Source organism: Vigna radiata, unplaced genomic scaffold (genome assembly GCF_000741045.1).
Source record: "Vigna radiata var. radiata cultivar VC1973A unplaced genomic scaffold, Vradiata_ver6 scaffold_48, whole genome shotgun sequence".
In the NCBI taxonomy this organism is placed as follows: Eukaryota; Viridiplantae; Streptophyta; class Magnoliopsida; order Fabales; family Fabaceae; genus Vigna; species Vigna radiata.
The window spans coordinates 1,108,848-1,125,493 of NW_014542925.1; the positions used below are offsets into that span (position 1 = coordinate 1,108,848).

The window sequence follows — 16,646 nt, forward strand, 5'->3', positions numbered from 1 at the left end:
GGCTTTGAATCTGGCTTTGTTAACAAATACTTTATAGTTGCATGATCCATATAAACTAGGACTTTAGATCCAATGGGATAAGATCTAAATTTCTCTAGTGCATAGGCTATGGCTAAAAATTCTTTTTCTGTGGTAGCATAATTTAATTGGGCTTCATTTAAAACTTTACTAGCATAGTAAATAGCATGAAATACTTTTTCTCTTCTTTGGCCCAGTACTGTGCCTATAGCATAATCACTAGCATCACACATAAGTTCAAAATCTTTAGTCCAGTCTGGAGCTACAATTACTGGAGTAGAAATTAAGCTTTTCTTTTGAACATCAAAAGCCTTCAAACATTCAGAACTCATCTAAAATGGTGTCTCCTTCACTAGCAAATTACTCAATGGCTTAGCAATCTTTGAAAAATCTTTTATAAATCTTCGATAGAAACCAACATGGCCTAAGAAACTCCGGATTCCTTTCACATTGGATGGTGGTGGAAGCTTTTCAATTACCTCAACTTTGGCTTTGTCAACTTCAATCCCTTTAGCTGAAATTTTGTGTCCCAGCACAATTCCTTCAGTAACCATAAAATGGCATTTTTCCCAATTCAATACAAGATTTGTTTGGACACACGTTTCAAGAACTACATCTAAGTTGTTTAAGGATCTCTGAAAAGAATCCCCAAATACTGAAAAATCATCCATGAAGACTTCTATGCTTTTCTCCATAAATTCCGCAAAGATGGCTTGCATACAACTTTGAAATGTGGCGGGTGCATTACATAATCCAAATGGCATTTTTCTATAGCCAAAGATACCAAAAGGACATGTGAAAGTTGTTTTCTCTTGATCTTCAGGATCTACCACAATTTGATTATATCCAGAATAACCATCAAGGAAGCAATAATATGCTTGTCTAGCTAATCTTTCTATTATCTGGTCCATAAAAGGTAAGGGAAAATGATCCTTTCTGGTAGTTGTATTTAACTTCCTGTAATCTATACACAACCGCCACCCAGTAACTGTTCGTGTAGGAATTAATTCATTTTTCTCATTATGAATTACCGTCATTCCTCCCTTCTTTGGCACCACTTGAACTGGACTCACCCATTTACTATCAGATATTGGGTATATAATTCCTGCTTCTATTAACTTCAACACTTCCTTTCTCACAACTTCTTTCAAAAATGGATTTAATCTTCTTTGTGGTTGAGCCACCGGTCGATAATCACTCTCCATAAGAATCCTGTGCATGCAATATGTAGGGCTTATTCCCTTAAGATCTGTAATTGACAAGCCTATAGCACCTTTATTTACTTTTAAGACTTCCACCAACTTTTCTTCTTCTTTTGGAGATAATAACTTACTAATAATGACTGGCTTCTCTCCATCAGCTTCCAAAAACACATACTTCAAATGTGGGGGTAATTCTTTCAGTTCAAGCTTGCTTTCCTTTACTTTCTCTTTGGGATCAATTCGTTCAAAACGGGCCTCTTCTATTGGGATTTCTTTTGTTTCCTCCAATTCACGGACACATTCTTCAATCATTTTCTCTTTTTCTTCATGCAAATCTTCATTCTCATTAATGAGCAACCTCTCTAGTGCAGATGCATTTCGTATTCTCTTATCTTGCAACATACAAAGTTCTTCAACAATGTCTATTTGAAAGCATGACTTTTTATCTCTAGGATATGACATTCCTCACGAGTTTAAGTGTCTTCTCAGGAATTGGAGCAGACATATTGAATTTCTGCATAAAACACAATTATTTCAATTAGTGCATATGAAATCTAAGCTTGGAGAAAAAAAATCAAACCTAAATATTACTGTTTCCCATCCACTAGTGTAACGTGCATGAATAGTGGTCATCATTCAAAACATGACGTAGTAACCACATTCATATGACCCTGTTTGTCTATTACACTACTGTATAACATCATAATTATAAAATTTTAAGTAACATCATTGGAATGGTACAAAATGTAACAAAGTATAGACTAAAATACCAAACCTTAAGGGGAACCCATAAGAGCTTTTTAGCAGTAGCAATAGATCTCCCAGATAACATCATATGTGTTGCAAGGGAACTATTAAAAAAAAAATTGCTTTAGCATACATTTATATAACAAAGAAAGTTGAAACATTGAGGTTCTTACCAATCTACTACATGTCTATGAGGACTGGGAGGAGACTTGTGCAATGAACAAAACCAAACAGCAGTGTTCTCCGGTATGGAGATCACAAGTAGCTGCCAATGACGCCTAAAATTGATAATAACTTAATTGTCATATACCAAAATTAATAAATGAAACTTTAAAGTTCACAAACTTCACTTACCCAAGTATATAAGGGAGAAAATATATCTCCTTCCCCATTGCAAAGCANGTGGTNATGTATGANTGNATATCATCAAATTTATTTCTTTCATGAGTCATAGAGGGGTCAATGAACCCATATACATCATTGAAGCCCTTCTTGTTACTAACACCAGACATAAACCTGAAATAAAGAAATAATATGATATAAGTAACTTCATAAACAAGAATTATATAAAAGAGTTCTAATAAACTTACATCATCCACAGTTGAATGAGTGTAATGTTAATTTCTTCTCTCCCCGACACAAGCTCACTAACATCTTCCTGATGCAAGTACAATGGAATATTCGTTTCTCTTCCAAATAAAGTAGAATCCCATTGTACAATCATCGGCTCTTCTGAAATGATGTTAGCAAGCTCGTCTAACGCACCAAGAGGGTCGTCCTCAGATAAATGAGGCTTCTTCGGTGTAGGACCTCTCTCTTGACCTGTCTGCTGTTACATGAAAAAATGGTTATGTTATGACATCAATAAGAAGTAAATATTAAAAATGAGAAGCATATAATATGAGTGTTTATCGGGGGGTCAGATACATCACCAGCCAAAGGTCTAGGCCAGGCAACGAAGGACTTAAATGCATCTTCCACAGTCATAAACTCAATTGTAGGGAGACGAAGAATGGCATCTGCTACAACAACATCATCCACCGTGACCTTGACCTCATCTTTTGCTAGTTGTACCCCATGCACTACAGTGGTTGTCTCATAGACTGTGCCACGAGCCACTAGCATGGTCCCAGTATTAGAAAGAGTATATAAGTGACATGGACGAGTGTCTTCCATGTCGTCCCCTGGAGCACTGGAGCTGAGCAACTTCCTTTGCCGCTTCTACCTGTCAAATTAAATGTTAGGTTATACAAAAAGTAAATTTATAAACAAAAATGATTATTAAGTTTACCTGTAGGGGGCACAACATGTTCCATTACAGGAGATGGTGGAGGACGATTGCCAAAATCCTCATAACGCTGCTGGAACTGACGTGCAACCAGTTCAGCAACTTCTTCATTCAACTCTGCCCGAAGCTCTTTTCTGATGTCCGCCTTCAGTTTTTGTTCATACTCTTTACTTATTTCAGATGAAGATGGACGTGAGGCATAACCAAAGAACTGTCGTATGCCTATGCCAGTCCCAGCACCACGCACTCGTCCTGGGTGCTAAGGTCGTCCAATAGCAGTGACAAGAATATCGTGACGACGTTCTTGTGTGAATTCACCTTGGGAGCTCTGCTCAACCAAGGAGTCCTGTAACATAACAAAACTTCATAATTATTTGAAAGATCTATGTAAAATATAAAACAAAAATGTTTTTTAAATATGAGAAATGAAATCTTACAATTCTTTCAGATATCTCTCTTGCACTGTCGGAAGTGTAGGAGCCCGATGATCTTAAACGGGCTAACTTCCACTTCTCGTGCCGAGATGGTGGTGAAGGAGGAGGAGGAGGGTCACCACCCTCAGAAAGTGAAACTCTACTATCTCTCTTTTGCTTCATTATTTTTTCCTCAAGCTTCCTGTATCCACCACGAGACAGAAGATGTGGATTTTTATTATGAGCACTTATAGCCTGTGCTTTTGACCTTGTTTCCTGTGACAAATTGAAACAATTGTTATGATATAAAATTATAAATGATGAATTAAATGATTTTGCCTACACTTACCTTCCACGTCTCGGATGTCCTAAGTTGTACAAATTGACGCCATGTTTCTTCGTCAATTGCAGAATATTTAGAACATGGAGTTTCATTGCATTTTGCTCCAAATATATATCTGGACGTCAGTTTTGTTTTAAAGCCCCGAAATCTGTCTACAATTGCAGATAAACACCTACTCCTTAGGCTATCAACATTTGGCATATCAAATGTCATCTACAACAAAAAAAGTAATAATCTTATATCAATACAAATTTATCAATATAATGAATCTAGAATTTGGAGCAATATTGTTTAACTTACTAATAGATCTTGCCAGATGAGATTCCGATCAGCCTCAGATACATGGTCAAATGATGGAGTAAGTATAGAGATACGATCACGTGCTAGTACTCCAAGGTAAGACCTAAATACATCTGCATTTGGGCCAGATGCAACTCCAGTGACCACATCAACAATGACAGGTGTCCTCTCCCCTGCATTTCTTCTAAGTATAAGTTGTCGTAACCGTGTTGCTCCTTTGGTCCGTGTAGAAGTGGTAGGGACTTTATCCCCTGACGAATGAGGTGACTCAGCCATATATCTATCACAATAAATAAGATGAAAGATTAATAAAAACACTTATAAAATTACATATATTTTTTAACAAAAGCCATAAATATTTACACAAACATGAAATTCATACATAATCATAAGGATTAGTCATATGTATATTCCCTCATTGTGATCTTTCTGAATTGCTTGTATATCATCAATTAGAGGGTCGTCATCCAAATTTATTGTCGTTTTAAATGGATGGTTGTCAGGAATATGAAGATTACTTAGATTCTCTTCTTTATCTTCAATTTGTCTTTTTCCTTGAAGAGCAACATACCAATGGTCAGACGTGGGATCTTTGACATAAAAAATCTGACTTGCTTGATATGCCATGATAAACGGTTCATCTCCATAACCAACCTTTCGAAAATCAACAAGTGTCATACCAGATTCATCTATTTTGACACCACTCTTATTGTCGATCCACTTACATTTGAAGAGTCCAACGGAAAACTTAGTGTAATCAACCTCCCATATCTCTTCAATTCTACCATAATATCTCATGGATCCAAGTACAGGATTTTGATCTTTAAATGTGGAAAATTGTAACGACTCAACTTCTAGAATGACACCACTATTTTGCACTGTGCTTTTATCATCCAAAGTCTTTGTATAGAATGTGCAATTATTAATTTCATAGCATGTACAACATACAACATCAAACTTCAAACCATTTGCTAGGCACAACAAAGTCTCAGAAGACCGTGATTCTTTCAAAACTTCATATTTGAACCAGGCCAAGAATGTTTTGTTATGTTCCATCAACTGCCATTTCTCTGATTGTCTTGGATACTTGTCCTTTACAACGACTTTGTGTGCTTCCAAAAATAGGATCACTTCATCTGTGTTGTTTAATATGTACAGATGTGCTTGCATCAATTCTTCACGACTTTTTGTCACCACATTCACACCTGGGATGCTTTTACTTGTAGAATATTTATTCAACCATGATGTCCGAGGGACTCCTATCAGATTTGCTTTAGCCATATAATCAGATCAAAACTCGATACTTTCTTCAGCAATATATCTTTCAATCATTGAACCTTCTGGACCATATTGATTTTTTACGTACCCTTTCAAAATCTTCATATAACGCTCAATAGGGTACATCCATCTTAAGTATACTGGTCCACACAACTTTATTTCTCTTACCAAATGAACAAGTAAATGCACCATGATGTCAAAAAAGGATGGAGGGAAAAACATTTCTAGCTGACACAAGATGATGACAATTTCGCTTTGAAGTTCATCTAACTTTGTAGGATCGATTACTTTACTACAAATTGACGAGAAAAATGAGCACAATCGAGTTATGGTCTGCCTACTTTTTTAGGCAAAATTCCACGAATTGCCACCGGTAACAATTGTTGCATTAAGACGTGGCAATCATGAGACTTAAGTCCAACAAGCTTTAAGTCCTACATTGACACTAAGCTCTTGATATTTGAAGAGTATCCTTGTGGTACCTTGATACTCTTTAAACAAAGACAAAAGTTTATCTTCTCTTGTTTGGACATTGTGTAACATGCAGGGGGCAAATAAGTACGTTTACCAATCTCTCTTGGTGCCAACTCTTCTCGGATCTTCATGTCAACCAAATCCAAACGCACATTCACTTCATCTTTTGTTTTTCCCTGGATGTTTAATAGTGCACCAATCAAACTATCACAAACATTCTTCTCAACATGCATGGCATCTATGCAATGTCTAACATCTAACTTTGACCAATATGGAAGATCAAAGAATATTGATTTCTTTTTCCAATGAGTCGTTACAGAAGACTTCTTCAACGTTTTCCCAAATACATGATATACTCTATTAACCTTTTCAAGAACTTCAAGTCCAGTAAGTGGAATGAGTGCATTGTCTTTCTCTTGTTCTCCATTGAATGCTTTCTTGAACCTTCGATATGGATGACTAGATTGTAAAAATCGTCAATGACGCATATACACTGTCTTCCTTCCGTGTTTTAATTGATGAGCTGCAGTGTTTTCTTCACATATAGGACATGCTTTATGACCTTTCACACTGTACCCCGACAAATTACCGTAAGTTGGGAAGTCATTAATGGTGCAAAATAACATGGCATGCATCATGAAAGTTTCTGAAGCAAAGGCATCAAATATTTCAACTCCATCAACCCACAACAACTTTAAGTCTTCAACTAGTGGCCTGAGATAAACATCTATGTCATTTCCAGGTTGCTTTGGACCAGATATCAACATTGACAACATCATGTACTTTCTTTTCATGCACAATCCAGGAGATAAGTTGTAAATTATGAGTATAACGGGCCAACAACTGTGATTGGTACTTAAATTACCAAATGGGTACATTTCATCAGTAGCTAAGCCAAATCTTTCCATTGCTTTGAATCGGCAGGATGACGAAGCAACCCATCAGTTGTTCTCTCATTTGCATGCCATCTTAGGTTTTTAGCGTCATTGGGATTCGCAAACAAACGCTTAAGTTTGGCCACGAGTGGAAGGTACCAAACTACTTNCAAAGCAGAACCATTCTTTTCTATGTGACCACCATCTTCACTGTTGTTTCTTGACTTGTATCGTGATAACCCACATTTTGGACACTTTAGCAATACTTCATTCTCATTCCTATATAATATGCAATCATTCGGACATGCATGTATCCGTTTATACTCCATACCCATCGGACAAAGAATTTTTTTTACATCATAATTACGAGTGGGTAATGTATTTCCATCTGGCAACATTTCATTCAACAACGACAACAATTCTGTAAAACTCTTATCAGTCCATCCATTTATCGCCTTTAAATTCATGAGCCTTAACATCGCTGACAACCGTGTGAACTTAGTTGAACCGGCATACAAAGGAGTCTCTGCATCAGTGGACATCGTTTCATACACATGCGCTTGGGCAAAAGCTTCTGTGCCAACATTGCGGATCATGTCCTCTAAATTGTCTTCTTCCGGTCGATCTTCCATATCCATGGTGGAATCATATACATTTTCAGTTGGAGAAACAATTGGAAAGTCTATTGATTCGTCGTGCCATATCCATGTTGTATAACTTCGTATGAAACCATCACAGATAAGATGTTCCCTAATATCAGTTGCGTTCAACTTCCTCCCATTCAAACAGTTCACATAGGGACATCTAAACTTGACTTCATCATCACCACTTATAGTTGCATTACGTTGCGCAAACTCTATAAATTCTTCTACCCCTCTCTCGTACTCAGTGCTGATGCGGGGTAAATTCATCCACCCTCGATCCATACGCATGTTTACTGAAATTGTGAAATTGTTTACACAATTTCAGTAATCTTGAATGATCACTTTGTTCGTGTTTGTATTCAAGGTGTGACCCTATCCCATTCAAGAAGATTCACTTTTTTTAGTTTATTAAACATATCAATTTTAAACAACATATCTTAAATTTCACGAAATTTTGCCAGTATTTTGCATTGGTCTTCAGGTTACACGAAATGAAAGTGATTATAAATCATAATCAAATATGCACCCGAAGATCAATACAAAACACAACTGCAAAATTTCATTAAATTTAAGACATGTATATTAAAATTGATATATATAATAAACTATGAAGAAGTTATTACTCTTCTTAAACTGTCCAACCAGACAATTCAAAATTCAATACTTGTAAATTATTATTACCATCTCCTCTCTTTTCATTTGGAAAAGGTACATTTGTTCAAAAAAATNTGGAGATAGTAAATAATTTTTGTATTGAATCTCAAACGGGAAACTAAGGCTAATTCACAACAACAATATATATTCAAAGAAAGAAATAATTACATATATATTNAATGATACATTTCAGAATAAAAATTACATTCTGATTTACAAAATATGATAAATTAGTAATCTAAAATGTATTTTTTTTTTTAATTTTGGAATGTAAAATTGAGAATATAAATTTACATATAAAATTGTTTATTTTGAAATACAAATTTAATATTTCAAGTTGTCTATTATATAATATCTCTATATTCCGAAACTCAACTCAAAATAAGAATATTAAACTAGATAGTAAATTTGAAATTTTCAAATGAGTTTAGGATGAAGTTATAGAGATGCAGAAAAAAAAAAGCCCCAAAAGTACCTAAACCAACCTTCAACATATAATTGTTTTTAAAGACACGACAGAGGACAACACATGTCTCATGCATATGACTTTTACAAGCCAAATCTTGTTAGTGAATATCCAAGTGTATTTTAAAGACACAGCAGAGGATAACACATGTCTCATGCATATGATTTTTACAACCGAAATCTTGCTAGTGAATATCCAGTAATGATTTCTCACTTCCTCACTTTAATTGTATTTGCATCATAGCTGTTTTTATGAAGAGATGTCTTAGTTTATGATTGGAATTCTTCTGTTCTATCAATAAGAAAAACTTCTTCACGGTGAAAATATTTTCAAATTCTTACTATTATGCTTCAGTGCCTCTTGGTGCCTTCTGTTAATTATCTAAACGTTCAGCATTCATCAAGACATAGTTGTCTTTATTTTTAATTGGTTGTTTTCTTGCTATAAGTTGTTGATGAAAAACTCTACATAATTTCTTTCTTAATGTATTGCAGCTTGTGCAGAAAAGTTTTGGCCGACTATACTTTGTTGGGTCTTATTAAAATCTTACTTTCCTGATTTAGGAATTCGATTAAAAGTTTCAATAATATATTTGAAATTTTTCAGAGACCAACTTAGTAATTTAATCCTGATTTTAATACATGATTCACTACAGGGAAAATAATAGTAGAAACAACAATCACATCACATAATTACGTACTGCATAAACCAATTGAGAGAATCTCAAATCATATATATCTTCAAAAGATGAATAACTTACCGTGGGCAGCACCAAGGGCGACGACAGTGGGGGCGGCAACAACGACTACTAAGGTGAGAACGGCAGGGACAATGGCAACACCAAAAACTGACCAAACCACAGCGAAGCGACAACAATGACGGTGGCAGCAAAGACGAAGCAGCAACCCGAAGAAGAAGCAACGAAGACGCAGTGAACACAAGGAAGCTTAAAGTGAAAGAAAAAGCAATGAACACAAAAAACCAATGAAGAAGAGTTGAACACAAGCAATGACCAACAGCAGCGCAAAAGAGAAAGAAGAAGAAGCAGCAGCAGTGACGCGAATAAATGACAAGAGCTGAAATTTTGAACTTATTAAAGAATACTACCTCGATTGTAGAGCCTATGGCATCGTCTCTGAAGGAAATCGATGCTTAAAATGAAAAATTTGGTTGATTATATGCCTCGAGTAATATGAAACGAGGTTATATCTCTTGGACAAATCGGATAGAAGCTTCAAAAAGTGGATGTGGCAGTGCCTTTTCGTGTTCAAGACGCTTGTCAGCCAAAAGGTGATACGGTGAAGCCAAAAAGTGATACGGTGCAGTGGTGTTATGCCTCAGTTCTGCATGAAACCGAGGTAGTAACACATTTTCTTAAAGTTGTCAGCCAAAGAGCTGGCATGTTAGGGTAGCTTTAGGCACCAGTTCTTCTCTAAACTCAGGTCGTAGAGTTTTTTCGCTTCGGTCCAGCATGCAATCGAAGCATATAAGATTGCATTATTTACTGATCTGCCACCGCCTTTTCATAGGCAACGGTTTAGTATAAAACTGCGTGTTGTCCCTTCTTCTAGTGCTTTCCTAGGCCCTTCTGAGCTCCATCTTCTTGACTCTTCATCACTATTTTCAGTATTACCTCACTCTCTGCTAAAACAAGGGGAATTAGTCATAAAGTCATTTAACTCAACCTCAACTCTCTTATTCACAACTTAACAGAAAATGTGATTCCAAGCATGTTTCTAAGCAGAAATGGGTGCATTTAGTGTTAGAATTACATCACAGATAACGGTATTTTCAACTGTTATCAGTAACCAATACCTCTATTAATCTTCATTTCATGCATATTGAGAAGAATTTCTTTGACAACATTTTTAATATCGTGATGAATGTCAGTGGGAAGTCAAAAGACAATGAAAAGGCCCGAATGGATATAGGTTTGTATTGTAGACGAAAAGACTTGGAGCTCAAAAATTATACTAATGGAAAGATGTACAAGCCAAAAGTTAATTATACACTTTCAGTAGACCAATCAAAACAGGTCTGTCATTGGTTGAAAGATCTTAGGATGCTTGACGGATATTCTTCTAACTTGTCAAGGTGTGTTGATGTCAATAGGGGAAAGGTCATTGGGATGAAAAGCCATAATTACCATGTGTTTATGGAATGGTTACTTCCTATAGCGTTTAGTTCTTTCACTACAAGAAAAAACACAATTACATACAGCTACAATCCGTATATACGACCGTATATAAAATTGTGTTATATACGGATTATATATGGACAAAAATCCGTATATAAAATGCTCGTAGGTAAATTATATACGGATATATCCGTATAAAAATTACATACGAAAAAATCCGTATATAAATTACATACGGAAAAATCCGTATATAAATTACATACAGAAAAATCCGTATATAAATTACATACGGAAAAATCCGTATATAATATCTGTATGTAATTTTAATATATAATTACTTACGGAAAAATCCGTATGTAACTGTATAGTTTTATAAAAAAAAATATATAATCTCACATTTATACGCAGTACCTAGAAATTTTGATAAGAATCAATCATAACTTCTAAATTGCCACATACAATGTCAAAGGTAAAAAATTTACAATGTACGATTGTGCTTGAAACAAATAGTTAAAATATGAAAACTTTATAGGATAATTCTATAAATAGAAATAAAAAAAAAATACAACACTTATTCATACATATAATTACAAGAATTACTTGTACATTTAAGTTAAAACACATTTCAATATATTATGGAAAAATAAAATATTTAAAGAAAATTTCAAAAACCATTAAAAATTCTCTAACTGATGATGGCTTAGAATTAGGGGATAAAAAAATCAACCAAATTAAACCACAAATATAAAAAGATTTCAGAAACCATTAAAAGCTCACTGACAAATTCTTTGACTTCTATTATCCTGAACCACAAATCTTTACTTCCTTTCTCATGGAATGCTATTAATAGGCTAACATGGTTGTTATAGTTGAAACAAATAAATATAGTATAAATATACCACTAGAAGGATTTCCATGCCCCTCAAAATTTGGATCATCATATAACAAGCACTTGATGGTCTTCATTATGAACTGTGACTTCAAAAAGATTGTCCCAAATTTCATACGTCAGTATAGTGCTGGATACAAAAATTGCATAATACTTAATATCAACAAATATGGGCATATATAGTAAACATTCACTAAAAAGTAAATGCCCAAAAGTTCTATAAGATGAGGTAGCAAAACCCACCTTGATTACAGGTTCCTCGAAGAACCTTTCAAACGTATCCCAATGATCTTTGTTACGTTCAACAACCTTGAAACGTTCATCGTTTTCAAATATAGACTCGACCTTGCTAAATGAGGTCGAAAAGAATTAATAGCAAAGAATAATAATTATCATAAAGTATATCAACTTATGTAATGTCTAAAAAAAATCAACTTAAATATCATTAAAAAGCAAACCTTAATCTAGTGGATGAAGTCAAGTTCGTCGATTACTGGAACATAATTTAATATATTAGCAAAAGAAAGGTAAAAAGGAAGCCACGCATAATAAACTAAGACAATGAATGAGATTTTTATAACTAAGAAAATATTGTTCAATTCAAGCCCCTCTTATAAGATCATGTTTTAATGATAATAAACTAAAAAAATCATAGTATTCTGAAGTTGTATTAATGATTTAAAATGTGATTTAGGAAAAATCAATTTAAAACACAAAATTTCAAAACAGAGCATACTATATATAATTTCCTTACAGCAACAAAACCAAAAACAATTTCTTGTAAAAGGAACTAACTACCAATATCTACATTCATTTTTAGAAATGCATTCTCCCTTTAAGTATTAAAAAACTAGTTATTGATTTTCGTAACTGAAGCAGAGAAACAAATATTACAAAATTCAAAGAAATACATTATTATAATTATATACCTGTTAGTCTTTGAGCCACCTTTGGCACTTTACTATGTTCAATGCAACCATTAAAAGTACATAGTCTATAAGTCTATTCAAGAACCTCAGATAAGTAATTGGAGTCCTTTGAGTGTGCTTCCAAGTACTTCTCAAGCAAATCAGATGAAACCTGCAACAACATAATAAGTTCAAAGGATCAATAAGTTATTATTGTGTTTACTGTTATTATTAATTAAAACATTAAACAAAGTTACAAAATTCACATGCATGTGTTTTCAAAGTACAAAAAAGTTAACAAAACGAACCATAAAATTTATGTGCCAATGTTTTGGCCATTGGAGACTTACCAAGTGCATTTAACAGAGAGATAGGAGTTTAGAAGAAGAAACAATGATAACCACACGCTTCACACTGTTTGCAACTGAGTGTGTCATAAGTGACACCATTTCCAACATCATATGTGAAATCTGCTATTAATTAAGAACTTTTTTGCAAATACAATACTCAATCAGTCTCATTGTTCATTTAAGGTGTCAGTATGAGTAATTTGGACCAAAAGATGATTAAATAAGAGTTTCTACTAATATGAAGAAGTTAGAAGTTTATTACCTATTAGTATGCATGGAAGTAGAATGCAACAAAAATTGATCTGAAAAATAACTCTCTAACATTCAGCCCTTGGCTTGCCTGCATTGGAAAGACCAACGAACTAAATGTTAGCATCTTTTCCTTTTTCTCAATTTCCTATCAAGGAAAAATAAAGATTTAAAAAAAAATTGTACACATATTGCATATTATTGGTGTCAAGGAGAAAATTTGACACCCTCCATAAGTAAGGCATATGGAACAAATGACATGAAAGAAATCATTGTTAAAACTCAATAGAGATGATAATGTCCAAACTTTGTTATCAAATAAAGAGCTACATTATCAACAAAATAATGTCAGAGAGTTCCAATGAGTAATTAAAGTAGTAATTAGTTTCACAAACAAATATTTAAATGGTATTAAGAAATTTAAATGAGGTTAACTTGCATTCTTATGCATAAACTGATAAATTTGTTTTCTTATACTTGACTCTGAATTTACAAAGAATACTGAACATTAATAAATGCCAAAATTGGTACTTGCTTTCAAAGGAAAAATGAAGCCACAGAGGTTGATTTCCTCATTACATATTAATCCCATGGTTTCAATATTCCAGGTATGTACCTTCGACATTTATGGACACACTCCACTTATATTTTTTAACTCTTAGATGCAAGTAATGCTGCAAAAAGGAGCACCGTTCTAAGGCAATCATCCAATTCTCACAGTGCATCCACAAACATCGGGTACCTATAATTCAAACAAATATTAATTTAGTAGGAAATCCATCACCAATGAGAATACATTAACTGAAATTAACAAAATCAAACAAACCTCTTCGTATAATCTTATCCATCTTAGGTTTGGGTGTTTTCTCCCGAAGCCCCTGTTTGCACGTTCATGGTTTTGTTTGCTTCTGTTTTCTTCATTTTTCTCTCATGCACTCTTATAGCTTTATTTATTTCAACTAAAGGTTCGTGATGGAGGAAGGCAATATCCTAATGACAAACTTAGCAACATTTTTTTCTTTTTCTTCCCCTGCAACGCAAAAACAATAAGCTCTTAAAATAATAACAAAGAAGGTGAATCAAATATGGTTTTTTCTATCCCATTTTTCCAGTTGTGCCAAAACCCAAAATTGAGGCAAGTTCTATAATATGCTTCATTTAAAGCTTGCACCAAAGCTTACTATGAACGTCGTGCACCTTTCTTTAATCTCTTCTTCTTCACCATGTCACCCTTGCTATAATAAAAAAGAAAGATAAAGGGATAAAACCACATAGAAAAAAAGGGCAAGTTCAATACATTACACAAATCAATTGAGCTTTGTTCCAGTTAAAGGTTTTGAAACCCTCACTATCCTCTATGGGCTCACCGTCTTTATTCCTTATTATTGTTGGCTTTGTACTCATCTATGCTCTCAAGCTTGGCATCACCGTCGTTTTCTTCTATTGTGCTTTTCGGTCCTGGAGGATCTGTTCCTCAAAAAAGTAGAACAGCTCTCAGACCACTGGATTCCTCTCCTTCCTTCGCATCCCTCGCTACTCTTGCCACTGCCATTCCAACCGTCTGCACATGAGTCCAAGCAAGGAATCGTTGGATTTGATGGTCTCCCAATCTCTGAGAGAAGCGCGCGAAGGAGGGTGGGGTTCCAAGGGAAAGCCAAGGCAGGAAAGGCATGCGATTGAGGTTTGGGTTCGAATAATAGGTGTGATAGAGTGATTTTAGAGGGGGAGATTGATTTTGAGGGTGTGAGGGGGAGAGTCAGTGATTGAGCAGTAAAGGTTTGAGAGAGCGCCACAAAATTTCGAGAGATAAAGAGAGCGCGAGAAAATTTGAGAAGAAAATTTGAGAGGCAGCGATGTGAGCATCGTAGAAAAGGGGAATAAATTTACATTTTATTTTTATGTACAAATCTTATATACGGACAATCCGTATTTAAATTTTTTTTTCCATTATAATGGATCCGTATGTAATATCCGTATGTAACATGTCCATTACATACAGATTAAAATCCGTATATAATGATCTGTATATAAAATGCAATCATGTTCTAAATCCAATTACAGAAGTCAGTCATTTCTTCAGAGATTTGTGTTCTACCACATTGAATAAGGACAACCTTCAGAAGATGGAAGAAAACATTCCTTTTATACTTTGCAAGATGGAGAGAATATTCCCCCCCACCCCCTCTCATTCTTTGATTCTATGGAACATCTCCCTATACATCTTTCATATGAGGCAAGACTTGGTGGACCGGTGTAATATAGGTGGATGTACCCATTCAAATGGTGACAATATCTTGTTGTATTGTTAAATTTAGATGCCATATTTCATGATCCTAAAATACCACTTTTGAAATTGTAGGTTCATGGGATATGCTAAACGTTCAGTTAAGAATAAAGCTAGGGTTGAAGGATCTATTTGCGCATCATATTTGCACAAAGAAACAACTCATTTTTGTTCCCACTACTTAAAGAACTTTATGTTAACACCACAAACAAATAGAAATGATGTAGACATTGAAATTGAAATTGAAAGGACAACATTATCAGTGTTTGACCAAGATTGATGGAAACCCATTTAGGGCATTCCATTCAAAGAAGTACCAACTGAACCTAAGACTAAGAAAGGGAAGTTGAAGAAGGACTTTTAAAAGCTTTCTTAAGTTTCTTTTCTTTAAAGTCTTAAAAGGATTATATTTTAATATGTTTTACTTTGTTTTGTAAGTTCTAAATAAGCTTGGAGACTTTGAGGGAGCTAGTCAAGAAGTGGAATTAATAAAACACAACAAAGGAGCCCAAAAGGAATTTAAAGATTGGCTAAATCAGATTTTCGCCCAGCCCAAACCACAAAGACGCTCGACGTTGGCAAGGAGGGACTATCCCACGTGAGTAGATGAGCTGGAATGAGGCGTGGAAGTTGCTGGTGTACATTGGCGCGCTTTCTATAGGATTAGCTTGGATTTAAGAGGGTTTTTGGAATCAGAAATGAAGCCTTTCTTCTCCTATAAATAAGAGGGCTTCCTCCTTTGTAAAATCACTTTTGAGCTATAGTGAAATGCTGCAAAATTCTAATTCCAGNCCTATTTGCTCTTGAGTCACTTCTTCTCTTTACTTTCTCTACCCTTCCTCTAGCTTCCTTCCATCATAGGAGGGCCTTCTGAGTTGAGAGGATCAATTACACACTCATTCCATCACCAAACACCAAATTTCATTCACTTACATTCATTTCCGCTGCACTCCTCTACATCATGGATGGCTTGCTGTTTGGAACCAGATCTCAAGGTCTTCTACCCATAGCCAGTCTCCATCAAAGGTGGTCGTCATTCCGGGACGGAATCAACTCATTGGCTAAGTGACGAAGAATTGAGATCAGCTCATGTTCATATCTTGATCAATTGCAATGAAGTTCAACCT

General features: G+C 34.9%; 1 long non-coding RNA gene across 1 annotated transcript; it reads right to left on the reverse strand.

Annotated features, from left to right (window-relative positions):
- Positions 1-11,609: 11,609 nt before the first annotated feature.
- Positions 11,610-12,758, reverse strand: LOC111241003. The gene is made up of 3 exons (XR_002666690.1): positions 12,658-12,758; positions 11,972-12,221; positions 11,610-11,858 (listed from the first exon to the last, which is right to left on the reverse strand). It is a non-coding gene; the product is annotated as an uncharacterized LOC111241003 (long non-coding RNA).
- Positions 12,759-16,646: the final 3,888 nt, after the last annotated feature.